This window comes from Coregonus clupeaformis, chromosome 12 (assembly GCF_020615455.1).
Source record: "Coregonus clupeaformis isolate EN_2021a chromosome 12, ASM2061545v1, whole genome shotgun sequence".
NCBI lineage: Eukaryota > Metazoa > Chordata > Actinopteri > Salmoniformes > Salmonidae > Coregonus > Coregonus clupeaformis.
In genome coordinates, this window is record NC_059203.1 from 13,678,816 (window position 1) to 13,688,815 (window position 10,000).

Below are 10,000 nucleotides of genomic sequence, written 5' to 3' on the forward strand. Positions count from 1 at the left end.
CTTAAGGGCACATCGACAGATTTTTCACCTAGTCGGCTCGGGGATTAGAACCAGCGACCTTTCGGTTACTGGCACAACGCTCTTACCCACTAAGCTACCTGCCGCCCTATCTTAACTGTGTTCCGTACCTCTTAACTGTGTTCCGTACCTATCTTAACTGTGTTCCGTACCTATCTTAACTGTGTTCCGTACCTATCTTAACTGTGTTCCGTACCTATCTTAACTGTGTTCCGTACCTCTCTTAACTGTGTTCCGTACCTCTCTATGTCTGTGTTCCGTACCTCTCTTAACTGTGTTCCGTACCTCTCTTAACTGTGTTCCGTACCTCTCTATGTCTGTGTTCCGTACCTCTCTTAACTGTGTTCCGTACCTCTCTTAACTGTGTTCCGTACCTCTCTTAACTGTGTTCCGTACCTCTCTTAACTGTGTTCCGTACCTCTCTTAACTGTGTTCCGTACCTCTCTTAACTGTGTTCCGTACCTCTCTATGTCTGTGTTCCGTACCTCTCTTAACTGTGTTCCGTACCTCTCTTAACTGTGTTCCGTACCTCTCTTAACTGTGTTCCGTACCTATCTTAACTGTGTTCCGTACCTATCTTAACTGTGTTCCGTACCTCTCTTAACTGTGTTCCGTACCTCTCTATGTCTGTGTTCCGTACCTCTCTTAACTGTGTTCCGTACCTCTCTTAACTGTGTTCCGTACCTCTCTAAACTGTGTTCCGTACCTCTCTTAACTGTGTTCCGTACCTCTCTTAACTGTGTCCCGTACCTATCTTAACTGTGTTCCGTACCTCTCTTAACTGTGTTCCGTACCTCTCTTAACTGTGTTCCGTACCTCTCTTAACTGTGTTCCGTACCTCTCTTAACTGTGTTCCGTACCTCTCTTAACTGTGTTCCGTACCTCTCTTAACTGTGTTCCGTACCTATCTTAACTGTGTTCCGTACCTATCTTAACTGTGTTCCGTACCTCTCTTAACTGTGTTCCGTACCTCTCTTAACTGTGTTCCGTACCTCTCTTAACTGTGTCCCGTACCTATCTTAACTGTGTCCCGTACCTATCTTAACTGTGTTCCGTACCTCTCTTAACTGTGTTCCGTACCTCTCTTAACTGTGTTCCGTACCTCTCTTAACTGTGTTCCGTACCTCTCTTAACTGTGTTCCGTACCTCTCTTAACTGTGTTCCGTACCTATCTTAACTGTGTTCCGTACCTATCTTAACTGTGTTCCGTACCTATCTTAACTGTGTTCCGTACCTCTCTTAACTGTGTTCCGTACCTCTCTTAACTGTGTTCCGTACCTCTCTTAACTGTGTTCCGTACCTATCTTAACTGTGTTCCGTACCTCTCTTAACTGTGTTCCGTACCTATCTTAACTGTGTTCCGTACCTATCTTAACTGTGTTCCATTGCCTCTCTTAACTGTGTTCGTACCTCTCAACTGTGTTCCGTTACCTCTCTTAACTGTGTTCCGTACCTATCTTAACTGTGTTCCGTACCTCTCTTAACCGTGTTCCGTACCTCTCTATGTCTGTGTTCCATACCTCTCTTAACTGTGTTCCGTACCTATCTTAACTGTGTTCCGTACCTATCTTAACTGTGTTCCGTACCTCTCTTAACTGTGTTCCGTACCTATCTTAACTGTGTTCCGTACCTATCTTAACTGTGTTCCGTACCTCTCTTAACTGTGTTCCGTACCTCTCTTAACTGTGTTCCGTACCTCTCTTAACTGTGTTCCGTACCTCTCTTAACCGTGTTCCGTACCTCTCTATGTCTGTGTTCCGTACCTCTCTTAACTGTGTTCCGTACCTATCTTAACCGTGTTCCGTACCTCTCTTAACCGTGTTCCGTACCTCTCTTAACCGTGTTCCGTACCTCTCTTAACCGTGTTCCCATCCTCTCTTAACTGTGTTCCGTACCTCTCTTAACTGTGTTCCGTACCTCTCTTAACTGTGTTCCGTACCTCTCTTAACTGTGTTCCGTACCTCTCTTAACTGTGTTCCGTACCTCTCTTAACTGTGTTCCGTACCTCTCTTAACTGTGTTCCGTACCTCTCTTAACTGTGTTCCGTACCTCTCTTAACTGTGTTCCGTACCTCTCTTAACTGTGTTCCGTACCTCTCTTAACTGTGTTCCGTACCTATCTTAACTGTGTTCCGTACCTCTCTTAACTGTGTTCCGCACTCTCTTAACTGTGTTCCATTACCTCTCTTAACTGTGTTCCGTACCTCTCTTAACTGTGTTCCGTACCTCTCTTAACTGTGTTCGTACCTCTCTTAACTGTGTTCCGTACCTCTCTTAACTGTGTTCCATGACCTCTCTTAACTGTGTTCCGTACCTATCTTAACTGTGTTCCGTACCTCTCTTAACTGTGTTCCGTACCTCTCTTAACTGTGTTCCGTACCTATCTTAACTGTGTTCCGTACCTCTCTTAACTGTGTTCCGTACCTCTCTTAACTGTGTTCCGTACCTATCTTAACTGTGTTCCATACCTATCTTAACTGTGTTCCGTACCTCTCTAAACTGTGTTCCGTACCTCTCTTAACTGTGTTCCGTACCTATCTTAACTGTGTTCCGTACCTCTCTTAACTGTGTTCCGTACCTCTCTTAACTGTGTTCCGTACCTCTCTTAACTGTGTTCCGTACCTATCTTAACTGTGTTCCGTACCTCTCTTTAACTGTGTTCCGTACCTCTCTTAACTGTGTTCCGTCACCTATCTTAACTGTGTTCCGTACCTCTCTTAACTGTGTTCCGTACCTCTCTTAACTGTGTTCCATACCTATCTTAACTGTGTTCCGTACCTCTCTTAACTGTGTTCCGTACCTATCTTAACTGTGTTCCGTACCTCTCTTAACTGTGTTCCGTACCTATCTTAACTGTGTTCCGTACCTCTCTTAACCGTGTTCCGTACCTATCTTCACCCATAAGAGTCTAAGCCCTGCCTATGCCGGGGGGGTCATACCAAAGATAATTTGATACTTGATTTTGAATTTTAAGACCCCTTGAAGTATCAAACAAATACAATAATAACATGATTGCTTTTAGCCCCCCAAAAAATGTATGTCCTGAATAAAAAACATTAGGTCCGGCAAACTCCCTGGACATATTTTCAAGCATGGGTATGCTTGTCATCAGCAAGGACTAGGACGTTTTTATGATACAAATAAATGGAATAGAGCTAATCACAGGCAACATCTTAAAGGAAAACCTGTTTCTGCTTTCCAACAGACACTGGGAGACAAAGTCACCTTTCAGCAGGACAATAACCTAAGTCACAAGGTCAAATATGCACTGGATTTTCTTACCAAGACGACATTGAATGTTCCGGTGTGGCCTAGTTACAGTTTTGACTTAAATCGGCTTGAAAATCTATGGCAAGAATTGAAAATGGGTGTCTAGCAATGATAAACAAGCAACTTGACAGAGCTTCAAGAATTATTTAAAGAATATTGTGCAAATACTCTACAATCCAGGTGTGAAAAGCTCTTAGAGACTTACCGAGAAAGACTCACAGCTGTAATCGCTGCCAAAGGTGATTCTAACATGTATTGACTTAGGGGTGTGAATACTTATATGAATTAGATATTTCTGTATTTCATTTTCAATACATTTGCACACATTTCTAAAAACATGTTTTCACTTTGTCATTATGGGGTATTGTGTGTAGATGGGTGAGAAAATAAATAAATGTAATCCATTTTGAATTCAAGCTGTAATTGTGTTCCGTACCTATTCCATAATGTTGAATAAGTCAAGGGGTATGAATACTTAACTGTGTTCAGTACCTATTTTAACTGTGTTCTGTGGCTATCTCTGAAACTCAATTAGATAATTCCTTTGATGATACAGTGGTAGCAATACATGGTTATAACATCTACAGAAGAGTCAGGAATGCCAATGGTGGATGTTTTGCTGTTTATATTCCTGTAAAGTTTAGAGAGTATCTCATGTCAAATGCTGTTTAAATAATCAGGCTACAGGTTCACCTGCCTCACCTAAAATTCCTCTAGACTCCCAAGTGCTAACAGTCAGTATCTGGATAATATGTGTGAAATGCTTGATAATGTACTTGATATCAACAGAGAGGTGTATTTTTATAGCTACTGTTTACAGGCCTCCTGGGACGTATACAGCGTTCCTCACGGAGTTCCCTGAATTCCTATCGGACCTTGTAGTCATGGCAGATAATACTATAATTTTGGGTGACTTCAATATTCACATGGAGAAGTCCACAGACCCACTCCAAAAGGCTTTCGGAGCCATCATCAACTCAGTGGGCAGCAGCTAATGGGGATCCATAATAAATACAAATACAAAACTAAAAAGCAACATTCCCCAAGTGATTATGGCTTTCAATTCAGCAGCGATGAATTCATGAATTTATCGAAGAAAAAAAATCATGATCATTAGAAAGCAAATTACAGACTCCTTTTTGAATATGCATATTTCTCTGCACAGAACTGCCAGGACCTCGGATCAATGAAGACACTCAAGTTTTTTAATCCTGTATCTCTCGACACATTCACGCTAATAGTCATGACCTCTAAACCTTCCATCTGTCTACTGGACCCTATTCCAACTAAACTACTGAAAGAGCTACTTCCTGTGCTTGGCCCTCTGTTGAACATAAAGGGCTCCCTGTCCTCCGGATGTGAACCAAACTCACTGAAAGAGGCAGTAATAAAGCCTCCCCTAAAAAAGACAAAACCTTGACCAGGAAAATGTACAAAAATATATCCGCCTATATATCCAATCTCCCATTCCTCTCAAAAATGGTAGAAAAGGCTGTTACTCGGTAACTCACTGCTCCCGTCTGGTTTTAGACCCCATCATAGCACTGAGACTGCCCTCGTGAAGGTGGTAAATGACCTTTTAATGGCGTCAGACCAAGGCTCCGCGTCTGTTCTCGTGCCCCCTACACCTTAGTGTCACTTTTCACACCATCGATCACCACATTCTTTTGGAGAGATTAGAAACCCTAAATTGGTCTACACGGACAAGTTCTTGCCTGGTTTAGATCTTATCTGTCGGAAAGATATCAGTTCGTCTCTGTGGATGGTTTGTCCTCTGAAAAATCTATGGTAAGTTTCGGTGTTCCTCAAGGTTTCGTTTTAGGACCACTATTGTTTTCACTATATATTCTATCTCATTCAGAAACACAATGTCAACTTTCACTGCTGTTTCATTTTGATGAAACTTGGTGAAGCCCCAAAATTGCCTAACCCGGAAGCCTGTGTTTCAGACATAAGGAAGAGGAGGGCGGCAAATGTTTTACTTTTAAACCTCGGACAAAACAGAGATGCTAGTTCTATGTCCCAAGAAACAAAGAGATCTGCTGTTTGACCTGACAATTAATCTTGATGGTTGTACAGTCGTCTCAAATAAAACTGTGAAGGACCTTGGCGTTACTCTGGACCCTGATCTCTCTTTTGACGAACATACAAAAAAGGTCAAAAAATGATGCAGAAAAGCTAATCCATGATTTTATCTCTTCAAGATGAGACTACTGCAATGCACTACTCTCCGGCTACCCGGATAAAGCACTAAATAAACTTCAGTTAGTGCTAAATATGGCTGCTAGAATCTTGACTAGAACAAAAAAATGATATATTACTCCAGTGCCAGACCATGAGACTGGCTTCCTGTTAAGGCTAGGGCTTCCTGTTAAGGCTTCCTGTTAAGGCTAGGGCTGATTTCAAGGTTTTAGTGCTAACCTACAAAGCATTAAATTGACTTGCTCTTACATATCTCCCCGACTTGGTCGTGCCGTACACATACGGTCACAAGACGCAGGCCTACTAATTGTATAAAATCGAGCAAACCGCCAGGCAATCTCCATAGACAAACATTGGCAGTAGAATGGCACGTACTGAAGAGCTCAGTGACTTTCAACGTGGCACCGTCAAAGGATGCCACTTTTCCAACAAGTCATTTCATCATATTTCTGCCCTGCTAGAGCTGCCCCGGGTCAACTGTAAGCGCTGTTATTGTGAAGAGGAAACAATGGCTCAGCAACAACGGCTCAGCCGCGAAGTGGTAGGCCACACAAGATTGCACCACCATTGCACTGCACACTTCCCTATCCCATCTGGACAAAAGGAATATCTATGTAAGAATGCTGTTCATTGACTCAGCCCTCAACAGGCTGAGTCAATGACTGGGGCTGACTGGGGCTCTGACTAGGGCTGTGGCGGTCATTCAATTTTGTCAGCTGGTGATTGTCAAGCAAATAACTGCCGGTCTCGCGGTAATTTACCATTAATTAACATACACGCATTTAGCATCTCCTGGCTTCCACGCATAGCCTAGAAGCCACTGATGCAGACCTTTGGAACATCTACATGTTAAAAAGTCTAATAAATCCATGTGATATAGCCTACACCTTCACAATAAATCCATTATTTATTTTAGACAGGTCTAAAGAAGCATGATGTGAAGAAAATGTAGTCTATTTGTAGTCTGTTACTCCTATGAACAGAGAAAGTGAAATATTCCTTGATATTAAAAAAGACCCAAGCCACTACTAATAACAACAACAAGCCTATAGATCCACTTTCCTACTCATTCATCACTGCTGCAGTGCTTGTTGTAGCGCTGAGAGGAAATAGGAAGAACGCGCATTTCATGGCTTATAAAAGTGTTGAATACAAAGTGTTGACATTGCTGAGTACGAACTGAAACATGAACTCACTCATAAAAACAGCAGCTCTTTGCTGTATTCGTTGACAGTCTCTCTCTCTATTCATGGTTTTAAACGTTTTGAAATCTCACAGTATCAACTTTGCTGTAGCTTTCTTTTACGCCTGCTACGTTACTGCGGACACGGTAATCTGAGCCATCCGATTGGCCAGCGGTAGGCCTATAGTGCACTTGATTTGCTCTTTGGGCACCGCCAGGAAGTCAGAGTTTGTACCTTCAGACACATGAAATGGTTCAAAAATGGCAACAATTCGCCTACCCGGCGCACAAGGCAACTTTATCTTCAGGTTTTTTTACAGAAATGTTTGGCGATGGACTAGGAATCGACCGGTTGGTGACCACTGCTCTAGAAAGTTGAGTGAAGTTCAGTCTTGTGCTTCTCTCTGTGGGCGGATATTTGGGAGCTGCGCTGTAGTCTCAGGGCTACTCAGTTTAGAGTGAACATTGTTCACAAGTGATAGGCTAATATTGTCACCCGCAGACTATTCTTGATTTAATCTTGTCTTTACATATACTGAATAATATGTGTGAAATTTGTTTTGATTTAGAATGGACCATTATCATGCACCGGTCTCGAAACGGGGGCAGCGGGAAAAAATACATGTAATCTATGCACTTAATTAGCAAATGGAGGACGCTTTTCCCGTGATTCATTTTCATGCCAGCCAGGTAGGCTATACTCCTGTTGTAAAGAGAAGCCATGTGCTTAATATTAGGAAAGTTGAGAAATAAATATAGTAGGCCTAGCCTATAGAAAGCTGATGGGATCCTCCTCTTTTTAATAGAGGCCATCACTCTGTTTTCTCGCGCAATTTCATAGCCTATAGAAATGTTGCGCAACATGAGCTCATGGGCTCTCATTAGGTGTTTGATTAGATTTTTCGACCACATTTGCATTGATGTCAGAGTGATTAGAGGGACAATAGAGTGCTGAGTACCAGGCAGTTAGCAGGTTTGGTAGGCTACTAATGACCAGCAGCAGCATCAGCGCTCGGAGAACCTAGTTACCGTGACTAAACGGTCACGTGGACTTTGACTGCCTTCATGACTGGTGACCGCCGGTGTGGCGGTAATACGGTCACCGCAACAGCCCAACTCTGACCACTGTAATATTCTACAAGGTGGTTGGTAGTTAAGACTGATGTTCTACAAGCTGGTTGGTAGTTAAGACTAATGTTCTACAAGCTGGTTGGTAGTTAAGACTGATGTTCTACAAGCTGGTTGGTAGTTAAGACTAATGTTCTACAAGCTGGTTGGTAGTTAAGACTAATGTTCTACAAGCTGGTTGGTAGTTAAGACATGTCCGTGTTCAATAAGTCCAATAAGCTTTATCCTGCCGACCATATGGAGACTCAACAGGATCTCAAGACACAGCTGAGTACGGCCCACATGGGCAGAGCAGCTGCTCTATAAAGGAGGGGCTGTGAGGGTCAGTTGCCCACCCAACTCACCATACCACACACACACACACACACACACACTGCTAGGGAGAGGGAATGTGGTGTCTGAAAACACAAGGAAAGAAATGTGAAGAACATGACCGTTCAGTTAATATTTTTATTATTGCAGCTCGTTGGTTTAACAGTTTGTCTTCATCTCAGTGTTGAAACAGTTCCATGTGATTCCGTCATGCTGAAACAAACAGCCCCCTACAACACACGTCACCACCATTACGTTATACACATCGCCACCGTTATACACATCGTCACTGTCACTTACGCCTTAAAACCTCTCGTCTTGTGTAGCAAAAAGCTATAAAAACCCATTTCTATAAAGGAAGAAATACAGGAAGAGTAAAACCCTGACAGTGTCCTTGGGTGAAGGGGAAAAAGAAGGAGGTTGAACCCTGAACTATAACCTCTGGTCCATTCAACATGCATCTGCTACATACACGTCCCCTGTGTATAGTGACAGCACCATTAACACGGCGTGTGTGTTTAAGAGAATCAGCAGTGTTAGTGATCTCCGTCTGCCAGAGCCCTGAGAGTGAGAGAGAGACTGAGCTGCACTTTACCTCCTGACAAATGTAGGACCACATTAGAGATACATATTTCACACAGACCCACAAAGAATTTGAAAACAAATCAAACATTGACTATTTCTACACAGCTGATAATATAACACTTGAAATATTTCTTTTTTTAAACCTTTTTGAGTGCAATGTTTACTGTTAAATTCTAATAGTTTACTGTTGATGTTTCGTTTGTTTCTCACTTGCTTTGGCAATGTACACTGTTCCCATGCCAATAAAGCCCCTTGAATTGAGAGAGAGGAAGGAGATGAGAGGGGGAGGGAGAGGGAGAGGGTGGGGGAGGGGAGAGGAGTGGAGGGAGGAGAGAGCGCAAGGGAGGCGAGAGAGAGAGAGAGAGAGAGAGAGAGAGAGAGAGAGAGAGAGAGAGAGAGAGAGAGAGAGAGAGAGAGAACAATTCAGTCTATTATCAGCCTCCACCATGTCAGGATCTAGAAATGTATTGTGTAGAACAAACATGAAGGTCTGTCATGTAGAACAGGGAATCGTTCCAGCTCTAGTTATTCCATTTCTATCTGCAACGTTCTGAAGCCCTGGAGCTGACAGAGAGTATGTCGTCACTCTTCTTCTGTCCCCTTCAACCTCTCCTACTGCCCCTCCTTGACAACACCATGGCAACCATGGCAGTCTCCATAGCGACCGCTGAGTGACAGGGAGGTGTGGCATATGCTACTTCTTTCCTCTCGCCTTCCAACATGTAACATTCCAAACACTCACTCACCCTCCCTCCCCCTCTTTCTCCCTCCCCCTCTTTCTCCCTCCCTCCCTCCCCCTCTCCCTCTTTCTCCCTCCCTCCCTCCCCCTCTCCCTCTTTCTCCCTCCCTCCCTCCCCCTCTCCCTCTTTCTCCCTCTCCCTCCCCCCTCCCCCTTTTCTCTCTCCCTCCCCCTCCCCCTCTTTCTCTCCCTCCCTCCCCCTCTTTCTCTCCATCTCTCCCTCCCTCCCTCCATCTCTCCCTCCCTCCCTCTCTCTCTCCATCCCTCCCTCTCTCCCCCTCTTCCTCCCTCACTGCCAACACACACGGATTAGGGATCGATAAAGAGAGAGAGATAAACACCGATTTAAATCAACAAACATTGTGATTTATCTTGACGGATGGCTCAGTCTCTGGCTCAGTCTCTGGCTCAGCCCAATGATCTAATGAGGTGATCTGTGATTTTAAAAAACTATTTATCTGTGCAGAGGTGATCTGTGATAAAAAAAAACTATTTATCTGTGCAGAGGTGATCTGTGTGTCTCTTCCCAGGGGCCCTGTAACATCAGCATGATTCATTGATTTT